The 20,665-nt window shown below is 47.4% G+C and overlaps 1 protein-coding gene across 1 annotated transcript in view; it reads right to left on the bottom strand.

The window, feature by feature from the left end:
- CdGAPr (GTPase-activating protein CdGAPr) overlaps positions 1–14,333 on the bottom strand; it is a 302,985-nt gene extending 288,652 nt beyond the window's left edge. Inside the window, exon 1 of the mRNA XM_071682068.1 lies at positions 13,684–14,333. The gene's annotated coding sequence lies outside the window, so the exon portion shown is untranslated. The remainder of the gene's footprint in view (positions 1–13,683) is intronic.
- Between the last annotated feature and the right edge of the window lie 6,332 nt (positions 14,334–20,665).

Genomic DNA, 20,665 nt, shown 5'->3' on the forward strand with positions numbered 1-20,665 from the left:
CAAAACAAGGGTATTAAGACCAAGTGCCACGGTGACAAAACCTTACCTTACCGAGTTAAGGACTTTATTTCAGAGACCTGGAACGCTGAACCAGCACTGGACCAGCAACGACGTTTCGGATGAATGAAATCTAATACCTTAACTCGTGGCGAAACTTTCCCATACTCTGAAGTTGTGCTTACAGGTGAGGTAAAGGAGAGAGATGGAGTGCTTGGCCTGAGGGAAGTAGAGCGAGGTGACGATGGGGCAAAAGAGAGTAAAAAGAAGCGAAAGGAGTCATCAGAGTCTGTGGGGTGGAGGGGGGGGGGGCATATATACGGGATGGGGAAGTGGAGGAGGGTGGGAGTGGGTCGGAGGTGAGGGTAAGGGAAGGGGGGGTGGGGCTGGAAGGCAGAGGAAACAAGGAGGAGCTGGATAGGGTTACTGTGAGAGGGGGTAACAGAGGACGGAAGGGGAGAACCAGAAGTATGGTGGAGTCAGCGTGAAGGGAGGGATAATGATGGAGAGGGGGAAGGTGGAGGAGGACCTACGGCTTACAATCAACACAGGAAGCGAGGGTTGAGGAGACAATGAAACGGAATCGGACGTCTTGAGCCTCGAGTGGTGTCTTCAGCAGTAATGACTGTGTCGTCCTCAAACCTACATCTTCATATTCCCTCCAGAAAGATGGTGCTTCCAGGTCGCGTTCCCTTCCAGGTTAGACCTCTAGAGGCAGGGCGCATCCAGGATACGTTTTGTTCCAGGTAAATGAAGAGCTTTCCAGGGGAGAGGTAGGAAACTGTTCCCAGGAGACGAGCGGTTGTTACTGGGAACATGGGGGTCTTCCTGGAAGACAGCCAGCGTTCTGAAAACGGTTTTCTACGGAGATATGAGCTGTTCCAGGAGGACAGGAGGTATTCCAGCCGGACCAGTAGTGTCCTATGGAAACGACAGGTGTTTACGGGAAGCGAACGGTGTTACAGGGAGATGCCAGATGCTTTGGAAAAGAGAAGGAAAAAATCTAAAAAGTAAGATGTTCCAGGGAGACAAGGCGATTCAGGGAGACAAGAAGACAAAGGATGTTCCATGGAGACCAGGACCGTTCTAGGGAGACGATGGCTGTTCTAGGGCGAGGAAGAGGGGGAATCCAGGGAGACGAGGGGGTGTTCCAAGGAGCTGAGAGATGTTATAGGGAGATGAGGAATGTTCCAGATGAGGGGAACTCGGGGAAAAGGTTTCTGTCCAGAAGGAAGTGGGTGTTTCCTGGCGTTGCCAGGATTAAGGTCATCCTTGGTCAGGTGGAGACCATCAACCGAGGGCCCTGAAACTCGTGTATCGTATCAAGAGAATGAAGCGGATGTTCATCCCACGAAGCACAAGCAATGGGACGAAGGCCGAGAGAGAGAGAGAGAGAGAGAGAGAGAGAGAGAGAGAGAGAGAGAGAGAGAGAGAGAGAGAGAGAGAGAGAGAGAGAGAGAGAGAGAGAGAGATTGTTTGCAAAGGCAAAACACTTTTTTGGGGGAGTGCAAATGTGATCCAGACACCGGAGAGTGAAGGCGATCTATTTGAAGATCTAACGTGATTAGCGAGCGAGAGGGTGAGTCTGGCCCAGTAAAAACTCCAAAAACGTAAAGTGACAGACTTTATAGAATCAAGACAGTTTTATTAAACTCGAAGCTTCCTTTTGCTTCATCATTAAGGCAAAATTGTAAAAGCTCTGGTAAAACAAAACAAAAAAAAATTGTTTATGCAATGTACACATACAGAAGAGCCTTTACAAAACTCTTTGGGTAAAGAGACCAAAATGTCATGATAAACAAGTGGGGAAAAACTGGTAGTAAGGGAATACGGATGTACAACTCCATTACAGACAGACCAAAGAATGTCAAAATTCAGGTGATATATATATATGATACTTCTACGGTGAAATGGTTTCTTCTACCAGCATTCATAGCCCGTTTGCTCCTCTACCAATTCACATACTTGACAGAGATACACACACACACACACACACACACACACACACACACACACACACACACACACACGCACCGCAGTCTTGCCTCGTCTTCACACATCACCATCACCTGCAAGGAGACATCGCCAGCAGCAGCAATCATGAGAAACTATACACGACCCTGGATCAATGAGTCTTCCAGAGGATCACTGATGATAATATGCTCTCTGATGGTGGCGAGGTTAACCTGTGTCTCTCCCAGAGAAACGGGGGAGAAATAAATACCTGTCGATCATACAGGACGGAGACAAGCAACTCACCTCCATGGAAGGGAAGTCGAGAAAAGATCTGAAAATTGCTACATTGGATGACCTTACTTTCAGCCAACACGCGGAGGTAATGTGCACAACCCAGGCTGACATTTACATGTTCTAATACACCGGACAGGCCAACTGATGTGTGCCATCACCACCCATTAAGCCAGGCGAAACAGTCGCTTCAGAACATTTACAAAATTCGCCGCCAGGCGGCCGCAGTGACTGTGAAAATTCAATATTATGGGGAACCCGGAGGCACTGAGACTCAGCTCTCAGGCGGCGTTAGACAGGTGAGAAATCCTAACCACACGATCGACAATCACATAAACCACACGATCGACAAGTTTCTATCATCACATAACTCAGCTGACCAAGAGACAAACATTTCGTTACCTCCTTTCACACAACCATCGTCCATAACCTCTTTCAATCACTCGATCACTGCCTTCCTTCACCCTCCACTCGTCCATCACTATAATGACCCATAACTACTCGAACAAAACGAGCGGTAACTGACTTTCACTTGGCTGACAAAAGAGAGCAGTCAATTATCTCTTCGTATTAAAGACGTCATCAAACAATCACAAAGGAGTTACATCAGATTCCAAAGTCGTTCAGCCAAACTGTTACTGCTTTTCCTTCTCTTCTCTCTCAAGGCTGGCGGATGAGTTCCAATACTTTCCCAGAGTGTGTCAACAGAGGCTAGACCAACAGGTGGCCCCAGTGTACAGGCCTGGGTGAGGTGCAACACTGTGTACCGTCAGGGGTGCGTGTGTGTCTCAAGGGCTGGGGAAGGTATAGGGGAGGGGTAAGGTGCAACACTGTACCGTTGGGGGTGTGTCATGGGCTGGGGCAGGTACAAGGGTGAGGCGTGGCGCAACACCGTACCGTCCGGGGAGTGTCAAGGGCTGGGGCAGGTACAGGCGTGGGGCAACACCGAACCGTCAGAGGTGTATTAGAATATCTAGCACTGCGGATGCACGTCTGTTCGGCCGACACCACCAACTCGCTCACAAGGGTACGTGGTGCTACACGACCGATGGGGGAAAATGACCATAATCCTCAGCGGAAAAATCGTGAAAGGTAAAATCCTCTCGTCAGTATCACTCCTGTATTCTGTAAATCATGTACTATGTATTTCATGTACCCTAAAGGTCCCCTTCCTCCTCTTCTGATGGGACGAGAACCCCACTTGGACACAACCGTCACCACTCCTCTCTCTCTCTCTCTCTCTCTCTCTCTCTCTCTCTCTCTCTCTCTCTCTCTCTCTCTCTAGGTCTAGCAACCTGGAAATAAGGTCGGACACCCTAATACCGGCAGACGTCGCCTCCTAGCGCCGCATCTGACACAACAGAGAACGCGACGTCCTTGGTTGAAGTTATCTGAGGCTTTCCAGCGTCGGAAACAGGAGAGGCAGCGACGCCCCCGCTCCCTCTCAAGGAAGGGAAAAAGAGGTAAATACGAGAGTAAATGGACCACTCCAAAAAGGGACACAAACAGCCAGGGACACGAAAGGGAGATGATGACAATCTTAACAAGCGCCTTGGGAGCCAACTCTCGGACGAATGTTTAAAGAAAGTAATGATAAACAAATATGCGGGGTAACACGAAGTGAGACACGAGCCCAGCCCTGGAGGGCTCTGGAGGTGAGCAGCGGCGGAGGACGGTTGTCGCAGAGGTGGCAGACGGAGTCATGGAGGGATGCTGGAGGTGGCAGACGGTGTGAGAAGGGGTGTTTGGGGGGTGGGAGAAGGTGTCAGAGGGGTTTCAGGGTGGCAGACGGTGTCAGAAGGGTTGTTAGGGGGTGGAAGAAGGTGTCAGAGGGGTTTCAGGGTGGCAGACGGTGTCAGAAGGGGTGTTTGGGGGTGGGAGAAGGTATCAGACGGGGAGTATCATGGAAGCAGACGGTGTCAGAAGGGATGCTGAAGGTGGCAGACGGTGTCAGGGGGGTGTGTGAGAAGGTGTCAAAGAGAGGTGTTTGGGTGGTAGAACGGTGTCGGAAAGGATGTGGAGGCAGTATTACTCTAATCCCTACCGCACTCGCCACTGCCAACATGATCCAAAACATCATAGTTTTATTGACCACACAAGGAAGAAGAACACGACTCCGTTCCCGAGTAAAATCTTATCAAAAGAAAAAAACATTTGTGTGTGACCTACGTAAACGGGATGTACCTCACACACAGACCCCTCGCCTGGGTCGTGGACACCAGGCAACATCACCCTGGCTGCCACCAAGAGACGTAGCTCAGGTGCACACACCCAACCATAACCCATAGGACGGGACGTGTAACCCCGACCTCGCGTGGCAAAACTTCCAGTCCGTCTGCAAGAAGAAGGGTCCGCTTGTCATGGGACGGAGACCCATATACAGAGCTCCCAAGTATCTCACCAGTTCGGGCTTTACACACACACACACACACACACACACACACACACACACACACACACACACACACACACACACGAAACATTCCCAGTCGCTCTCGCCAACCCCACATCACCACGAGAGACAAGAGGTCACCTGGGGGAGAGAACAACCACACCGAGACGTGTAAACCAGAGAACGTCCTCGCCGCAGTGTAGAGACAGGATAACCTCATCATCAATACGGATCACAGACAGCTATAATTACATACGCGTCCTGACCGTTGTTAATTCAATAAGCGGGGAGCAACCGACATCCCGTCGCCATATCTGCTTGACGTCCGAGGCGCCACCAACCAACCAACCAACCACCACCGCCGCCACTGGACACCACCTGCTTCTACTCCTTCAGCCTTTCCTTCCCCTGATGACGAGGAATACAAGAAAGCGCTTGGGTCGCTTCGAGTTACCATCTCGTTATCATAGAGCTCAACGTGTCTCTAATTTGATATATTTGCTTTGATATACAAGGAACACGGAGTGAAACGCAGTAATAACCTCTCACTCTGAGGCACCTAAGGAGAACGGACATGGACGGGGGGGGGGAATGGAGCTTAACCAGAGTGACAGGACAATTCTATTGGCCGTAAGACATGTCTGTGAGGACAGCCGAATGGCAGGGGTTAGGGGTGGGCGAGCTGTTTGACCCCTCACCCCCAGTCACACACACACACACACACACACACACACATCTTCAGTCACTCCCACGATGGCCATGTTCGCAGTGAGGGCGTGTGTGTATAACCATCTTCAACATGTGATGAAGGTGTTTAAGTGCTTCCGACCGCTAGTTATGAACTGGCATTGACGCCCCTGATGACCCTGTCATATATATATATATATATATATATATATATATATATATATATATATATATATATATATATATATATATATATATATATCCTGAATTTCTACGGTAGCTAGTCAAAGGGACAGGTCTTAAGAACAAAGAGGGTAACGACGCATAACGACCCTAGTCGTCAGTAGCTGTAACTAACGACCTGCATTAACACTGGGTGACGGAGGATGGGGTGGGAGGGAGGGTCAGTGTAACAATGACCACTGCAAGTGTCCCACCTACCTCCTACCCCCAGCAAGGTACTGTGAACTAGCTTTGATGAATTGGGGCCTGCCGCCGCGCCCCACCTCCTCCCTCCTACCCCAACCACCATTCCCCACACCACAATACATCAATGAACGCAGCGCTTACAGCTGTCACACACCCACTGCTGCTGCATCCACCTGCATGTACTACCTCCGCTGTCTCTCCCACTAACCCAAATCCTCCTCACCCCCACACACACTGTATCTCTGATCCTACCCACTTCAATCCTCCATCCCACTTCTCTCTACGCCTCCTGAGCCTTCCCAGTGCTACTCCATCACAATTCTCTTCATCTTATTCTTTCCAACACTGCCCCACCCCACACCAACACCACCACCAGCACGATCTTATGTCCTCTCCAACACTATCCCTACCGCCACCACCACCACAATCTCATGTTCTCTCCAACACTGCCCCAACCTACCACCACCACAATCTCATGTTCTCTCCAACACTACCCCACCCCACCACCACCACCACCACCACCACAATCTCACATTCTCTCCAACACTGCCCTAACCTACCACCACCACAACCTCATCTTCTCTCCAACACTACCCCACCCCACCACCACCACAACCTCATGTTCTCTCAAACACTGCCCCAACCTAACATCACCACAACCCCAAGTTCTCTCCAACACTTCCCCACCCTACCATCACCACAACCTCCTACTCTCTCCAACACTGTCCTACCGTTAATCAAACCCCGAATTCTTGCCAACCAACACTGGCCACCAATCACCGACAGTATCCCTGCCACTCTATGAGCCTTCATCACCTCCATCCAAGGACAACTCAAGACCACGTCCCAATCCCCTGCCAGATCACAAGAGTCTTCCCCTACTAGTCCAAAGGATCAAATCCCATCCCCTAACCATGCACAATCCTCTCTCTCATCCTTCCCCCACCAACCCTGTACTGCCATCACACTCCATCAACAGCTGAATATGAACATAGCCCAATGAGGACTGACTTCCACCTTAAGTTCCCTCCACACATCATTTTCCATCGCTTATTCCCATTCTAATTGCGTCCTCCATCTCTTACGACCCCTTCTTCTCCCTTCCGCCATCCAACCCACCCCAGGTTATGGGCCTACCCTCTTTAGGAAGTCTTTGTGCTTCATATAATTCCATCAACTAGTTCATTCAAGATAAAACACCCCTGAAGTCATTTCCATTCCTCCTGTCTACGCAGCTATTACATTTATTATCATTATAATGACGAAATCCCAGGACCACTTTCTCCAGGGGGTTCCTCCCGTTTCAAGGCTGCGCTACGATCAGTGGAAGGGAAAGGATGGACGTCTTTGGATAGATAGAAATTCTTCGACGAGTCAGTATTACGATGATGCAACCTCGCCGAAGGACATATATATATATATATATATATATATATATATATATATATATATATATATATATATATATATATATATATATATATATATGCCTCCTCCCCCCACATGCCCATCACTACTTACGAACCCTCTCCCCGCTCTGTACATCTCACCATTCCTTACTGCCCTTCTACCTATTCTTTAAAACTCTCCTCTCCCTATTCTCTACCGAGCCCTCTCCTCCCGGTTCTTCACGGCCCCTCTCCTCCTCCCACAGCTCAGCAAAGATGACCTCATCCTTCAACACGGTACTTGTATTCAACAAAATGAGCTGTTCCCTCAGGCTCATTTACTTAACCTTCCCTCTGGCACACTTCCCCCCCCCCCCCCTACCACACAACACAACCCCGCAACACAACAACCTTGCAACACAATACAATACAACCTTGTAACACCATCTTTCGCTTCCTCCCTGAACATACAAGTTTTCCTCTCTCCTGTATTATCAACGTCCTCAATATCTAACAGCAGATGCCATGATGTCTCCATGTCCCACTTCCCACACACACACACACACACACACACACACACACACACACACACACACACACACACACACTCGAGCGTAAAACTCCCTCTCCGTGCGGAAAAAAAACTGGTAATTACAAATCGGTAATAACACACAATTTACAAATTATTCCACTTCTACATAAATACAAATACATACAAAAACAAGTGACATCATATATGTTCTCTCTCTCTCTCTCTCTCTCTCTCTCTCTCTCTCTCTCTCTCTCTCTCTCTCTCTCTCTCTCTCTCTCTCGTGCCTAAGGATCAACCATGCCCAGAGCGAGCCATTCGAGGAGCTTTTAGATATCACACAGAGAATCACAGGGTCCACGACCAGGAGGGGTAATGACGACCCACCTCTGCTCTTGGTCCCTGACACCCTCCTACGGAGAGTCTTGGATTCCCTGACCCTCCTACAGAGGAGCTATGGGTAAGGGTTCCCTGACCCACAGGGAAGCCAAGGGTTCCCTGACCCAAAGGGGAGTCAAGAGTTCCCTGATCCACAGGGGAGCCAAGGGTTCCCTAATCCACAGGGGAGCCAAGGGTTCCCTGACCCACAGGGGAGCCTAGGGTTTCCCTGACTCACAGGGTGCCAAGAGTCCCCTGATCCACAGGGGAGCCAAGGGGTTCCCTGCCCCACAGGGGAGTCAATGGTCCCCTAACCCACAGGGAAGCCAAGGGTTCCCTACAGCATGACTTCCAACTATCAAGCCCACTGCACAACAAGTGTTGAGTCTCTCACCGTCACGCACACTGGGATAACATCAGTATTTTACTAATCAAAGCATAAATCGAGCATGTGACGAGAACGTTACTAAATTCCGGTTGGAGAATAATTAAACTATTATGCTCAGTGCAGCATGACGTGAGCGACTACTACATTAGGATAACAGTGGTGGGCAACCAGGCAGGTCTGTGTTATACGTCAGTGTATCGCGCGTTTGGGGTCGCGCACCATAATAATGCTGGCTTTCGTTTGTTTTAGTAAGGTTCTCTCTCTCTCTCTCTCTCTCTCTCTCTCTCTCTCTCTCTCTCTCTCTCTCTCTCTCTCTCTCTCTCTCTGTTGAACGGCTGCTGTGATCTGGTACAGCATCACCACCAACAGCAGCAAAACACAGCACCTCCACCTTCAACCACCACTGACACTACTACTACTACTACTACTACTATTAACACCACTGGAAATAATCACCAAACACCACTGCAGTCATCACCTCTAGAGCACGAGGGGACGACCCATTAAACATGGGGGTATTACCCATAGGCATGATCGACCTTCCCTTGAGCAAGGTTGACCTCTTCGAGCATGATGGCCTGTCCTCTGACTCGATCTAGACCGAACCCTAACTCCCACTATCGCCAACCACTGGCTGGCGGAGGTGGTGCAACGGGGAGCTGGGAGGCAACACAAACCACGCCCAACTATCCCAATTTCCCCCGATGACCCCCAATCTTTCTTACCCTGACTTCAATAGTGAAGGTTCAGGGAGACACACCCCACAATAGAAGAGGGAGGGGGCTACAGGACGTAGCTGGCCAGGTACCTTCCCCTCCACATCCACCTCTTTAAGATCATCCTCACAGGAGGGAGGCTACCAACTGAAGACCACATCCCTACCAACCTCACCCCTCGCGCACACGTCACTCCACCGCAAACCTTCACACAAACGTCTTAAAAATTAAAGTTGCGGTGTTAGCGGGAGTCGAGTCCACACGGAGGCTGTGCAATGAACGTATAGTTACGACCCAATTCTTAAAATCCCTTGAGCACGACGGTGCGATCCTTGAGCACGAAGGTGCGACCCTTGAGCACGACGGTGCGACCCTTGAGCACGATGGTACGACCCTTGGGTCTGATGACCTAGCCTTTGGCACGACCCTTAAAAGTCTGGTAGAGGAGTAACCCATCATACCCTCGGGTCACACTCTCGTCTTTAAGAGGTTAAGTGACACAAGACGTAACAAAAACATACTAATTAACGCTGAATGACTGTAACAGAAAACGACTGATGACGCGCAACCACAGTGCAAGTAATTATATGCATCTCGATCTTACTGATGGAAAATATAAATTACATTTCTATTATTACGCACACACACACACACACACACACACACACACACACACACACAACTGGAGGGGGCAGTAGCCACCAGCGTTGGTGGCCAGGAGAAGAAGCAGCAACTACGTCGCTGGGAGCAGACAGACCCAGCGCCCTTCTGGGAGTGTACTTAACATTGGTGGATCATTTTTAAGACCGCTAGGGTAAGGCTGGGGCCCGAGGGAGAGGATGATGGCGTAAACCAGTTCTTCAAAAAAAAAAAAGATTAAAATAAAAAGACATTCCAACTCCACTAGGTCAGGTCAGGGAGACTTAATTTGGGTCAAATCGATTCTGAACAGATGTATCTTTAAGGTCAACACACCAACTGAAACCCAAGAAAACTTGACGAAATAAATTTGGTTAAATTTGGTGATATTTCTGAAAAGAAAAGGTCAATCTGTGTTTATTTCTGACAAGAATGAAGTTTATATGTACGTCGACTACGCGGGGGTTCATTCTGACAAGAATATCTACGTCCACTACACCTGCCTACATCTAAGAAAACTCAATGAAGCAATTCCAAAGAGGCGCCCGTCTTTCGCTGGGTGGTGAGTGTGCCAATACCAAGATAATGCGACCTTACGTGCGGTGTAGAGCAGCGATGGCAGGAGCAGAGACAGTGGAGGGAGCGGGGAGCAGCCAGTACTGCGGTACTACTGTGCGAGTAAAGTAACAATTCCATTACCTCCCAACGTAATGCCACGATGTAATTTCTCCTGATTACATCGCTGCAGAATTTTATGTGGTTTTACCCCACATGTAGACAGGACAGGATCGCACGCGCATGTGCGAGCGTGTGTTTCTTTGTTGTGTGTGTGTGTGTGTGTGTGTGTGTGTGTGTGTGTGTGTGTGTGTGTGTGTGTGTGGTGAAATCCACATCTATGTGTGTGTATATAAGTGTGTAATTACTTTACCTATTTCTAATGTAAGGGGAGGGAGTTCTACACTCGTGGGAGCTCTCAGTCTCCTGAACTTTCTCTGCTGTCATAAAACTTTCTCACTTTCGCCCACCGTCCACATGCTGCAGAGTTTCGTTACTTACTTTATTCCATTGATCCACAACTCTTATACTAAGAAACTCTACTTTCTAGCCGGTTCACTGCTTGATTCAATGTTCTGTCTTATGGATGTTCCATCTTTACATCGTTCGTGGAACTGTTCACTCTTGATATCAAACTGGTTTGAAAACTTACTGACTTAGATCAAAGCACCCCCCTACTCTTCCCTCTTTCACGGTGAGCCAATTCATAGCTTTGTAACTCCTCGCAGTAAATAAACTCCCTTGATTTAGCAGCCTTCTTCTGGATCTTCTATATCAGTTCTTTGTTTTTAAAGTGCGGTGAACAAACCTAAGAAGCATATTCTAGTTATGGTCTAATGTATAATGTGAGGATCTTGCTTAACATTGCATTAAACATGGACTTGAATGGAATTCTTATATTCTCATACTTCGTCTGTCCCAAAATCCAAACTCTACCATCGTGGCAGCATGCCTTGGTGGAGCTTCACCCCTACGAAAGGAGACCGTCGTAACTCAATCAACCATCTCCCCGTTGCTCTCGCTTCCACTGATTCCACAGTCTTTGTAACTCTGACTTTCTCAATCACTTCGACTCCCACTCCCATCTTTCTGATCACCTATGTGGCTCTCGCGGTGCCAGATCTATTTCGGTTACGCTCGATGTAACTCATCTCTGGTTCTCCTTCCAGTGAGAGTCTGATAAATTTTTTGTCGAAGTCTTCGACATCTCCAGAGCATATGACAGAGCGGCATGAGTCTTTACTTTCCAAACTTCTTTCTTTGTTTGTTTCCGCTAATTTTTCTCTCTATTAGATCCAGCGGAGTAGATAAGGCAGTTTCTCCCTCTTATTCTAACAACATACTGGCGTTCCTTAGGGTTTTTTTTTTCTATCACCACTTCTCTTTCTCATCCCCATAAATGATATTTCTCTCCTTCTACATCCACATTTAATCACTCCGATGCTGATGCCTCTACTCTACATACCTCTGGTCATTTCGCCTCTGATCTTTCTCTCCTTCTACATCTACATTTAATCACTCCTATGCTGATGCTTCTACTCTACAAATCTCTGGTCATTTCGCCTCACCTCACCTCACTCTAACACTCGTCCATTTTCTCGTACTGAACGCATCTCTCTCAATACCTGAGCAATATCTTGGAATCGGGTAATTGAAACCTAGTTAAATGAAACAGAACTAAAACGCCATTTCGACCTATGTGTCTGTCTAAATGTCCCTCGTTTCCCCTCTGTTCCATTTCTCGAAACACGACAATAACATTAAACCAAGTTGGACATCACCATATCCTCCATTCTCACTTGGACATCCCACACAATCAACTTTCCCAAAAGCTGGAGGTGCTGTAAAGGCGTCGCGATTATTTCTCTCGTAAAAAAAAAAACTGTTTCATATTCACAGGGGTCTCATTCGCCCCAGGAGGGAGGGAGAACTGTCCATATATTCAACGAGGGACTTGCTCGACCTCTTCAATTCTCCAAGCAACATGAACCACCTGTCCGACAAATCCCTCTCTGAACACCATAATATTGCTGCCACCATATCCTGGATCCCTGACTCGCCCCCTCCGGCTGTTGCTTCCCATTTCCTGGGTGGAGACCTAGCCACACTGGGATTAACCGTTATGATACCACCTTCCCAACCCTCACCAACCCCACCCACCCTCGAACTCCGTCGCTATGGAACCCTCTTCCGTCTTGGGGATCTTAATCTCTTCCTATAACCACTCTACCTCAGAGAGGTCAGGTCTACGAGTACCCGAGGAGCTGCGACCAATCCTCTGATTCCTAATTCTCACCCTACTTTAACAGTCTCCCGAGAGGGCCAAGTTTGGGGCATATTCTGCTTGAGCCATGTCGGTCTCTCTCTCTCTCTCTCTCTCTCTCTCTCTCTCTCTCTCTCTCTCTCTCTCTCTCTCTCTCTCTCTCTCTCTCTCTCCACACACACACACACACACACACACACACACACACACACACAAATATATATATATATATATATATATATATATATATATATATATATATATATATATATATATATATATATATATTTAGGTCTGGTGTGTGTGTGTGTGTGTGTGTGTGTGTGTGTGTGTGTGTGTGTGTGTGTGTAATACGTGTATACGCAAAAAAGATAGTTTGTTTCCTTTTACGATTTCGCAGAAGTTCAGGTCTGGTGACAGGTTAGGAACAACGCAAACTTCACTGTGTAATATTCTGTACGTATGTATGGTTGTTTGTAGGTCAAAGGGCAGTGCGTGAGTGTTGTGGTAATCACTACGAGCCTGTATGGCATCTGACATACCTAGTTGATTGATGCTCGTCGCTGGGGTTTTATTAACACGCCAGGCTCTCTCTCTCTCTCTCTCTCTCTCTCTCTCTCTCTCTCTCTCTCTCTCTCTCTCTCTCTCTCTCTCTCTCTCTCTAAGTACACACCGTAATACACGACGGTCTTTAAACTCGTAAACTTCCAGCCTGTCTTCGTACCCTCGCACACGTATGAGTGCGTCACAGCCCTGCCCCATCACTGAGTGCGTGCTTGCACTTCACATGAATCTAAAACCAAGAGTCACTGTAGACCCTTACATGTTGAGTGTGTGCCTGCACCCACCCACACACTTATGCCCTTGCACTCACCCGTTTATGAGTGTGTTACCTGGCGTGAGGTCACATGGCTAAAAGAGTGCGAGTCAGGCGACGGATCACCTCATGACCGGGTGCGTCCGTCCACTTAACACCCGCTCACGCACTCAGCACCTCAAGTGTCTGTCCGTGTCCATCACTCGCTACTTACTTACATCCGAAAGCGTGTGCATAACACGGGAGTTTCATACTCACTGTCGAGTGTGTTAACCACTTTACGGGGCTCTTATACTTAAAGAGAAGAGTGTGTTACTAATCCACAAAGATTTCATACGAACATTTCAAGTGTGTTATCACTTCAGAGAGTTCGAAGACTCTCATTCAAGTGTGTCATCACTTCAGAGAGTTCGTGCACTCCCGGTAGAGTGTGTCATCACTTCACGACGCCCTGATACTAACACCACAGTGGACTGTCACATAGTCACCACACCCAGAGGAGTTAACGTGTCTGTATTTTGCTCTATTTGCACTTCCAAATTTCCTGGAAACTCTCTCCACTTGGCCATACAAAAGCCTCGTCCGGCACACAAATCCGCGGTAGTCGTAAACTTCGTCAACTTTTAGCAAAATTCTTTGGACAAATCTTGACTTCGAGTTCGACTTGCTTACACGATGCTCACATGGCCCCCGATATGAACACTCGTGGCGGTGTTTTGAAGGGGGAGAGGCGGGGGGGAGGTCAAAGGTCGTCGCCAGTTGGGTGAGGTCACCACCAGAGGGGCGAGGGTACACGCGAGGGTCGGGAGTCAGCTGATGGGAACATGTCGCGGCACGTCCAGCGAGCGAGGTGGTTGGTGCTGCCAGCCAGCCCACCCAGCCACCCAGCAGCCTGCCTCGCGCACACTGACGCCGCCCCGGACACCCAGACCCCAGCCCCGACCAGTAGTAGCAGCACCAGGCGCCCCTACCACCAGCCCCGCCCCGCCCCGGCCACCAGTAAAGACGGGGCGCCCCAGTCTGCCCTAACCCTAACCCTGACAATCAAGCCTGACCACAGATTCAAATGTCTCTACTCGAACCCCACACACTTCGGTCTGGGGGGGAGGTCCAAGTTAGACTGGTGCTCCTCTGATCAGTTAGGCTGTCTGTGGTCGCGGCTCGCAGGCCTACGTGATCTCTGCAACTCGGCTGATCACGAACCCCTTAATTGGTAATCCTCCAATCCCTTCTTTGAGTCACCCCGATGCTGGTCCGGTCCACTGTTTGATATCTGAAGGTAGACCTTCGAATAGTCTCGGGCCTCGAATGTTGACATTTTCTCCACGTGTATTTATAGAAACCAATTTTCACTCGTGTTTCTTTGCAGAGTTCTTAGTATATTGATCCATTCCACAAGTTGTGCCGTCTTTCTCTGGGTGTACTGTCCGAAATATCTTGTTTTTTTCGTTAATTTTCCTTATGCCTTGCATTCTTTATTACTCCTATTTTCTTTTTAATCTGCACAACGCCTGCAGTTCCAGAGGGTGCGGTTCGTAAGGCCTCAAACGTCTATCACTAGGCCAAGGTCCTCGTGCTTCAAGTGGCTTGGGTCAGGCGGCATTCAACCCCAGCCCTGGATTAGGCCTTCCTGGTTCCCCCAGTCCTGGCTTAAAGCCTTCCCGATTCCCTATACCTTGGCTTAGGCGCTTCCCAGCACTGCTGGCTGTACAAAGGCCCACACTCAGGGTCGCGTCCTATGACCTAGCCCCGGGGGTACTCTATCCGCCAACGTCTTCGACACCCACACTACTACTCCATCTCCCCTCGCGTCACACTCACTGTCTCTTCCCCGCAACAAATAATCTACTCCCCTTTATCTCTACATTTCCCATCTTCCGTCATTCATCACCTTTTATCCTCCTTCCCTTCGTCTCTTAAATCCTCACACTATTATCAGTATTACTTTATCTCTTCTTCTTTATCATTCTTATCGGTTTTATTTCCGTTTCTCTTCGTCAAGTCTTCATGGGTAGTGGCAAATTTCTCAGTCTTCCTCGTTCTTATCAGCGTTACCTTCCGTGGTCTTCATCCCCAGTCTCTACAGAAGGGGGCTCTCAGCTCCCCATTTCTTCAGCTTCGCCCTCCTCGTTGAAGTGGTCTTCGTCGCTCCTTTTCTAAATGAATTCAGACTTCATCCAGGATGCTTCAATCTCCTGGCCCTTATCTTCACTCTTCCCAGCGCGCCGATCCGCCCACACACTTGACCAAGTCTCTCAAAACCCCAGATGTACTGACCACAACACGACCTACCGTCTGTAAACCACTGTGACTACCTAAATGGCATTTAATAATCTGGCAACACCTTTATCGAAATCTTTAGATATTGCCTGGATTCCTTCCCTCACACTCCAGCCCTTAATACCTCCATCTTCTCTTATGATCCTGCTCTTTATACCACCACCTTCACTCATGCTTCGGCCCCTTATACCATGTTAGGTGGTGATGAATTTCTAAGCGTCCAAGTCCTTTTTGAGAGGAAGACTGATGAGCCCAGAAACACGAAAAACCAAACGGTGCTTTAGTGGGGAAATACAGACTATTACAACGCAGGGAAAAGATGCTTCTGGTGGTGTAGCAGATGAAGAGGTACGGAAAGTTGAATACAGTGAGACGATGCAGGAAAACGTGGCAGGAGTCACGTGGCGCTGGTATAAGTGCGGGAGGTGAGGCAGGTATACCGTGAGAAGAGTTGCGCGGATACTGGATCTCGTGGAGCTTTTACAGAAGGGAGAAGGCACTTTCGAGGTCATGAGTAAATGGTCTGTTGCCGTACGTGCTCTGTGCTGCAGAGAGCGTGGCCGTATGTCCCGTAGTTAAAGCTGCTTAGGGACACAGGCATTGACGATGTCTTATGGGAGTCCTGCTGAAGGAGAAGGTAGCCAGAGTGCTTGGGCGCTGCTGCCGAAAGAGGGGCTTCACGGGCTCCTCTGAAGATGAGTCTGATGCCACATGGACAAGGCGTATTCAAGGCACCAGAGTGGCGCACTTGCGCTCTGAAACAAGTCGACTTCTTCACTGACCAACTGTACTAAATGCCTCGGTTTATATATATGAGACAAGGCGGGGGTCAGCCACGCCGACAATTTAATTGCGTGGGCGTGACCACAAAGTTCATTACAGCGGGACCCTGGAGGAGAATTATTATGGAGGATTATTGTACGACGAAAGTAAAGAATCGGGTTAACTTTCTGTCTGTGAAGGTCAGTGTCGTCTACCTGCTCGGAATCTCCATGACCTGACCAGGTCACATAATGACAGAGTAGATAAGGTGTCTATATCTGGGTCGTGAAGGTGATGTCGCTGTCCCGGGAGCAAGACTTTGGAGGAACGAGTGCAAAAATGTCGGTACATCATCGCTTTCCCTTATTATCCTGACCCTTATAGTATCACCTTCCCTCCGACTCATGCTACGTATACCTTCACCTTCCCTCATTATCCTTCCCTTGCATACCCACATCTTTCTCCCCATTTCTGCCTCTCACACCCCTGTCATTCCCACCCCTGCGCGTCTGTCAGTTCTCTCCCTCCCTCTCCGTCGCTCCTATACCCTCAGCCACCCACGGGAGGCCACCTATATATATCATGATTATATTTTTCCCTTCCGACAGTCGAGCTGCGTTCATCATTTGAGTTGCGTCAGCCACTGGTCACCCCTGGGGCTCACACGTTATATATACACACATATAGTCTGTTACCCGAGTCTCATAAGTTATCTCATTTCCTTATAAAGTCAGAGTTACATTCCTGAGTTTCAGAGAGGTCTCTCTCTCTCTCTCTCTCTCTCTCTCTCTCTCTCTCTCTCTATATATATATATATATATATATATATATATATATATATCACACACACACACACACACACATACACACACAACACTCCCAGGCACCAGGAATGTCTCATTAATTTATTCTTTCTCCACTTTCCTCTTTTTTCCTCCTCCCACTTTCTTCTTCCCTAAATTTCCTCATTCTATCTGCACTTCTGTTCGAGCTCAAGACTCTCTACTATATTGCTCATGTCATTCGGATTATAATCAGAGGGTTAGCACTGATTGGTTGGTCGCCAGGAGCTGGTCGGCTGTCGGGGACTGGTTGATAGCTTGGATTCGACCCAAACTCGTTGGTCAGGCGGTGGCGGTTGTTATCAGGATGTACAGTCAAGAGGCGATGTATAGTACGAGTTAGTCTGGTCGGTTGGGGTGAGACCAGATTGGTCGACTTGGTTGAGTTGGCTGAATAGGCCTAGATGTTCGTGGCGACTGGTCGAGGTCATCTGGTTGGACCCTGGTGGTTGGGAGGCCTATACCACTCGGCTAGCAGGAGTGACAACTGACAGTAATGGTCAGCTCGGGAAGACCTGACGGTCAGGACCTGCGACACAGATGGGGGATGATGATCCCTCGAAGCACCTCACTTCGACCACAGTCCTGCTGGCGAGGGGGGGCGGCTCTCCAACCCAACACAATGTCTTCCCTTAATGCATTCCATCCCTCCCTCCTCTGCCCCCTTTACACACCCCCGCCCCACCTTCCCCTAACTTAACCCCCCCTCTCCCTTACACCCTCTCATCTTTACAAGCCACAAACCCTATCAGATCCACCCCCTGCCCCCCCCTAGAAGCCACTAAAATGAAAAAAATGAAAAAAAAAAACTTCGCTCATCTGAGGTTCCACACAAAGTCTCATGTGTCTCAACAAACGTCCGCCGGTGTCTTGTGAGACGGGGTAACAGCAGGAGCCAGCAACGGGCGTAACACCCAACAGGTAACACCAACAGGACAACAGATAACAGGCGACATACCACCATGATCTAACGGAGGATCACACATCACTAAACACACACACACACACACACACACACACACACACCATATAAGAGAGAGAAGTGAGGAGTGACCTGATGATGACCAGCATCATGACGCAAGCAGTCAACTGTTCTTCGAAAGATACAAGAACATAACTACAAAACAATATACGAAATCATACACGACATTTGGTAGAAAAAAGTATGAAACTACATTTACAGTACAAACTGTTATATATATATATATATATATATATATATATATATATATATATATATATATATATATCACGTTCAAAATGGGGTCACGCAGCTCCTTTTTTTTTTCTTTTGCTTTGGAGGCTCCAGTCACGGGCACAAACCCCCACATAAAGTCCTGGCCCTTAACTAAAACATGGAGAGATTAATGAGAGGGAGGAAGGAGGGTGGGGGAAGAAGAGGAGACAAGGGAGAGTATTTACAAACCTCGGAGGACGTGAAAAGCCCATCTTCTAAGCTCACAAAACCCCAGTGGTCCACCACTAGGACACTGGCAAGGCGGGAACGCCAGCCATCACCACCACCATCTCCCAAACCTGCCAACTCTTCATTCTTGCATTGACCTTCGTTCTCGTCACCTGATCCACGTTCGTTAAGTACGCTACACCACGCTGGAAAATCTTCCTCCACGACTATGCTTCATCTCCACCTCACCCTCACCCTCAGCTCCCCTGAGCTGGTTTCCTGCCCTAGGCGGGGCGACTACACACTAGTGCAGAAGACGCCAGGGATGTGCATTCTCGAAGTCCGCTCACCGTAACCCCATCTATCAACGGCGTTAAACGTAATCTAATCATTTAACTCACGTTGACCATCACCTGTACCATCGACAGCATGCAATATGCAACAGACCATAAATAATAATAATAATAATAATAATAATAATAATAATAATAATAATAATAATAATAATTATTATTATTATCATTATTATTATCATCATTATTATCATTATCATTATTATCATTATTATTACTATTATCATTATTACTATTATTATTATCATTATCATTATCATAATTATTTATCCCTGGGGATAGGGAAGAAAGAATACTTTCCATGTATTCTCTGCCTGTCGTAGAAGGCGACAAAAACGGTAGGGAGCGGGGGTTGGAAATCCTCCCCTCCAGTGTTTACTTTCCAAAAGAAGGAACAGAGAAGGGGGCCAAGTGAGGATTTTCCCTCCAAGGTTCAGTCATCTGTTCTTAACACTACCTCGCTAACACGGGAAATGACGAATATGTATGAAAATATAATGATTATCATTATCATCATTATTATCATTACTATTATTATCATACAGTCACATAAAGCAGTATATCATCTTAAGTATATATATATATATATATATATATATATATATATATATATATATATATATATATATATATATATATACTACACAGCATTTTTGCAAGGCGCTTACCCTCCCTTGTAATGAAACAAAAATATAAAAAATAATTAAATACTATTTACAACTAAGTGTATGAAACAGAAAGAAAAGTTTTAAATATATATACAATGAAGTGCAATGTACACATGTAGGATGGACCTGCATCGCACGTGGCAGTCCATTATACATCGTATATAAGATATAAAAAAGGATGAAAGTATATATATGTACATAAAAGAAAATGCGTATTCTTATATATATATATATATATATATATATATATATATATATATATATATATATATATATATATATATATATATATATATATATAATTTGAGAGCAGGGGTAAAATAGAATTTTCAGCGAACAATAACTTTAGTTACAATGGAGCACTCAAGACAATGGTACAGATTACAGGAGTAATGGTACCCGATGCGAATACTTGCAGTGGGAGGGAAGAGAGGGGGAGATGGGATAAGGGGAAGGGAGGGGAGAAAGGGGGAGAACGGAGGGAGAGCAGAAAAATACTAGAACGTTCAAATTTTTCAGCGAGCAACACCACCGTCGGGGAGGATCTTGCGGGCCAACACGACGAAACACAAAAGTCAATACACATCATCACGTTCACACACATAACACACGATATACCGAGTTGATACAGCAGCATGTACGGTGCAACGGCCGACGCGCGGAAAGAAGTACCATCTCTCATACCAATGTCTCTCATACGTATCTAAAAGGTCTCTCAGGCGATACAAGATGGTCTCTCAACTTTCCTTTTATATTTTCGATATAGGACGGTGTCTTAGTCTCCTCTTTATGTTGGAGGCTCCAGTTACCATCAGCAGTCCACGTCAAGGCCAGGCTTTCATTGAAGTATGGAGAGGTGAAAAGACGAAGGAAAGTACTCATGAGCTTTGGAGGAGGTGAAGACCTGTCTTTGAAAAAAAAAAAAAAGTG

Source organism: Panulirus ornatus, chromosome 33, assembly GCF_036320965.1.
Source record: "Panulirus ornatus isolate Po-2019 chromosome 33, ASM3632096v1, whole genome shotgun sequence".
NCBI lineage: Eukaryota > Metazoa > Arthropoda > Malacostraca > Decapoda > Palinuridae > Panulirus > Panulirus ornatus.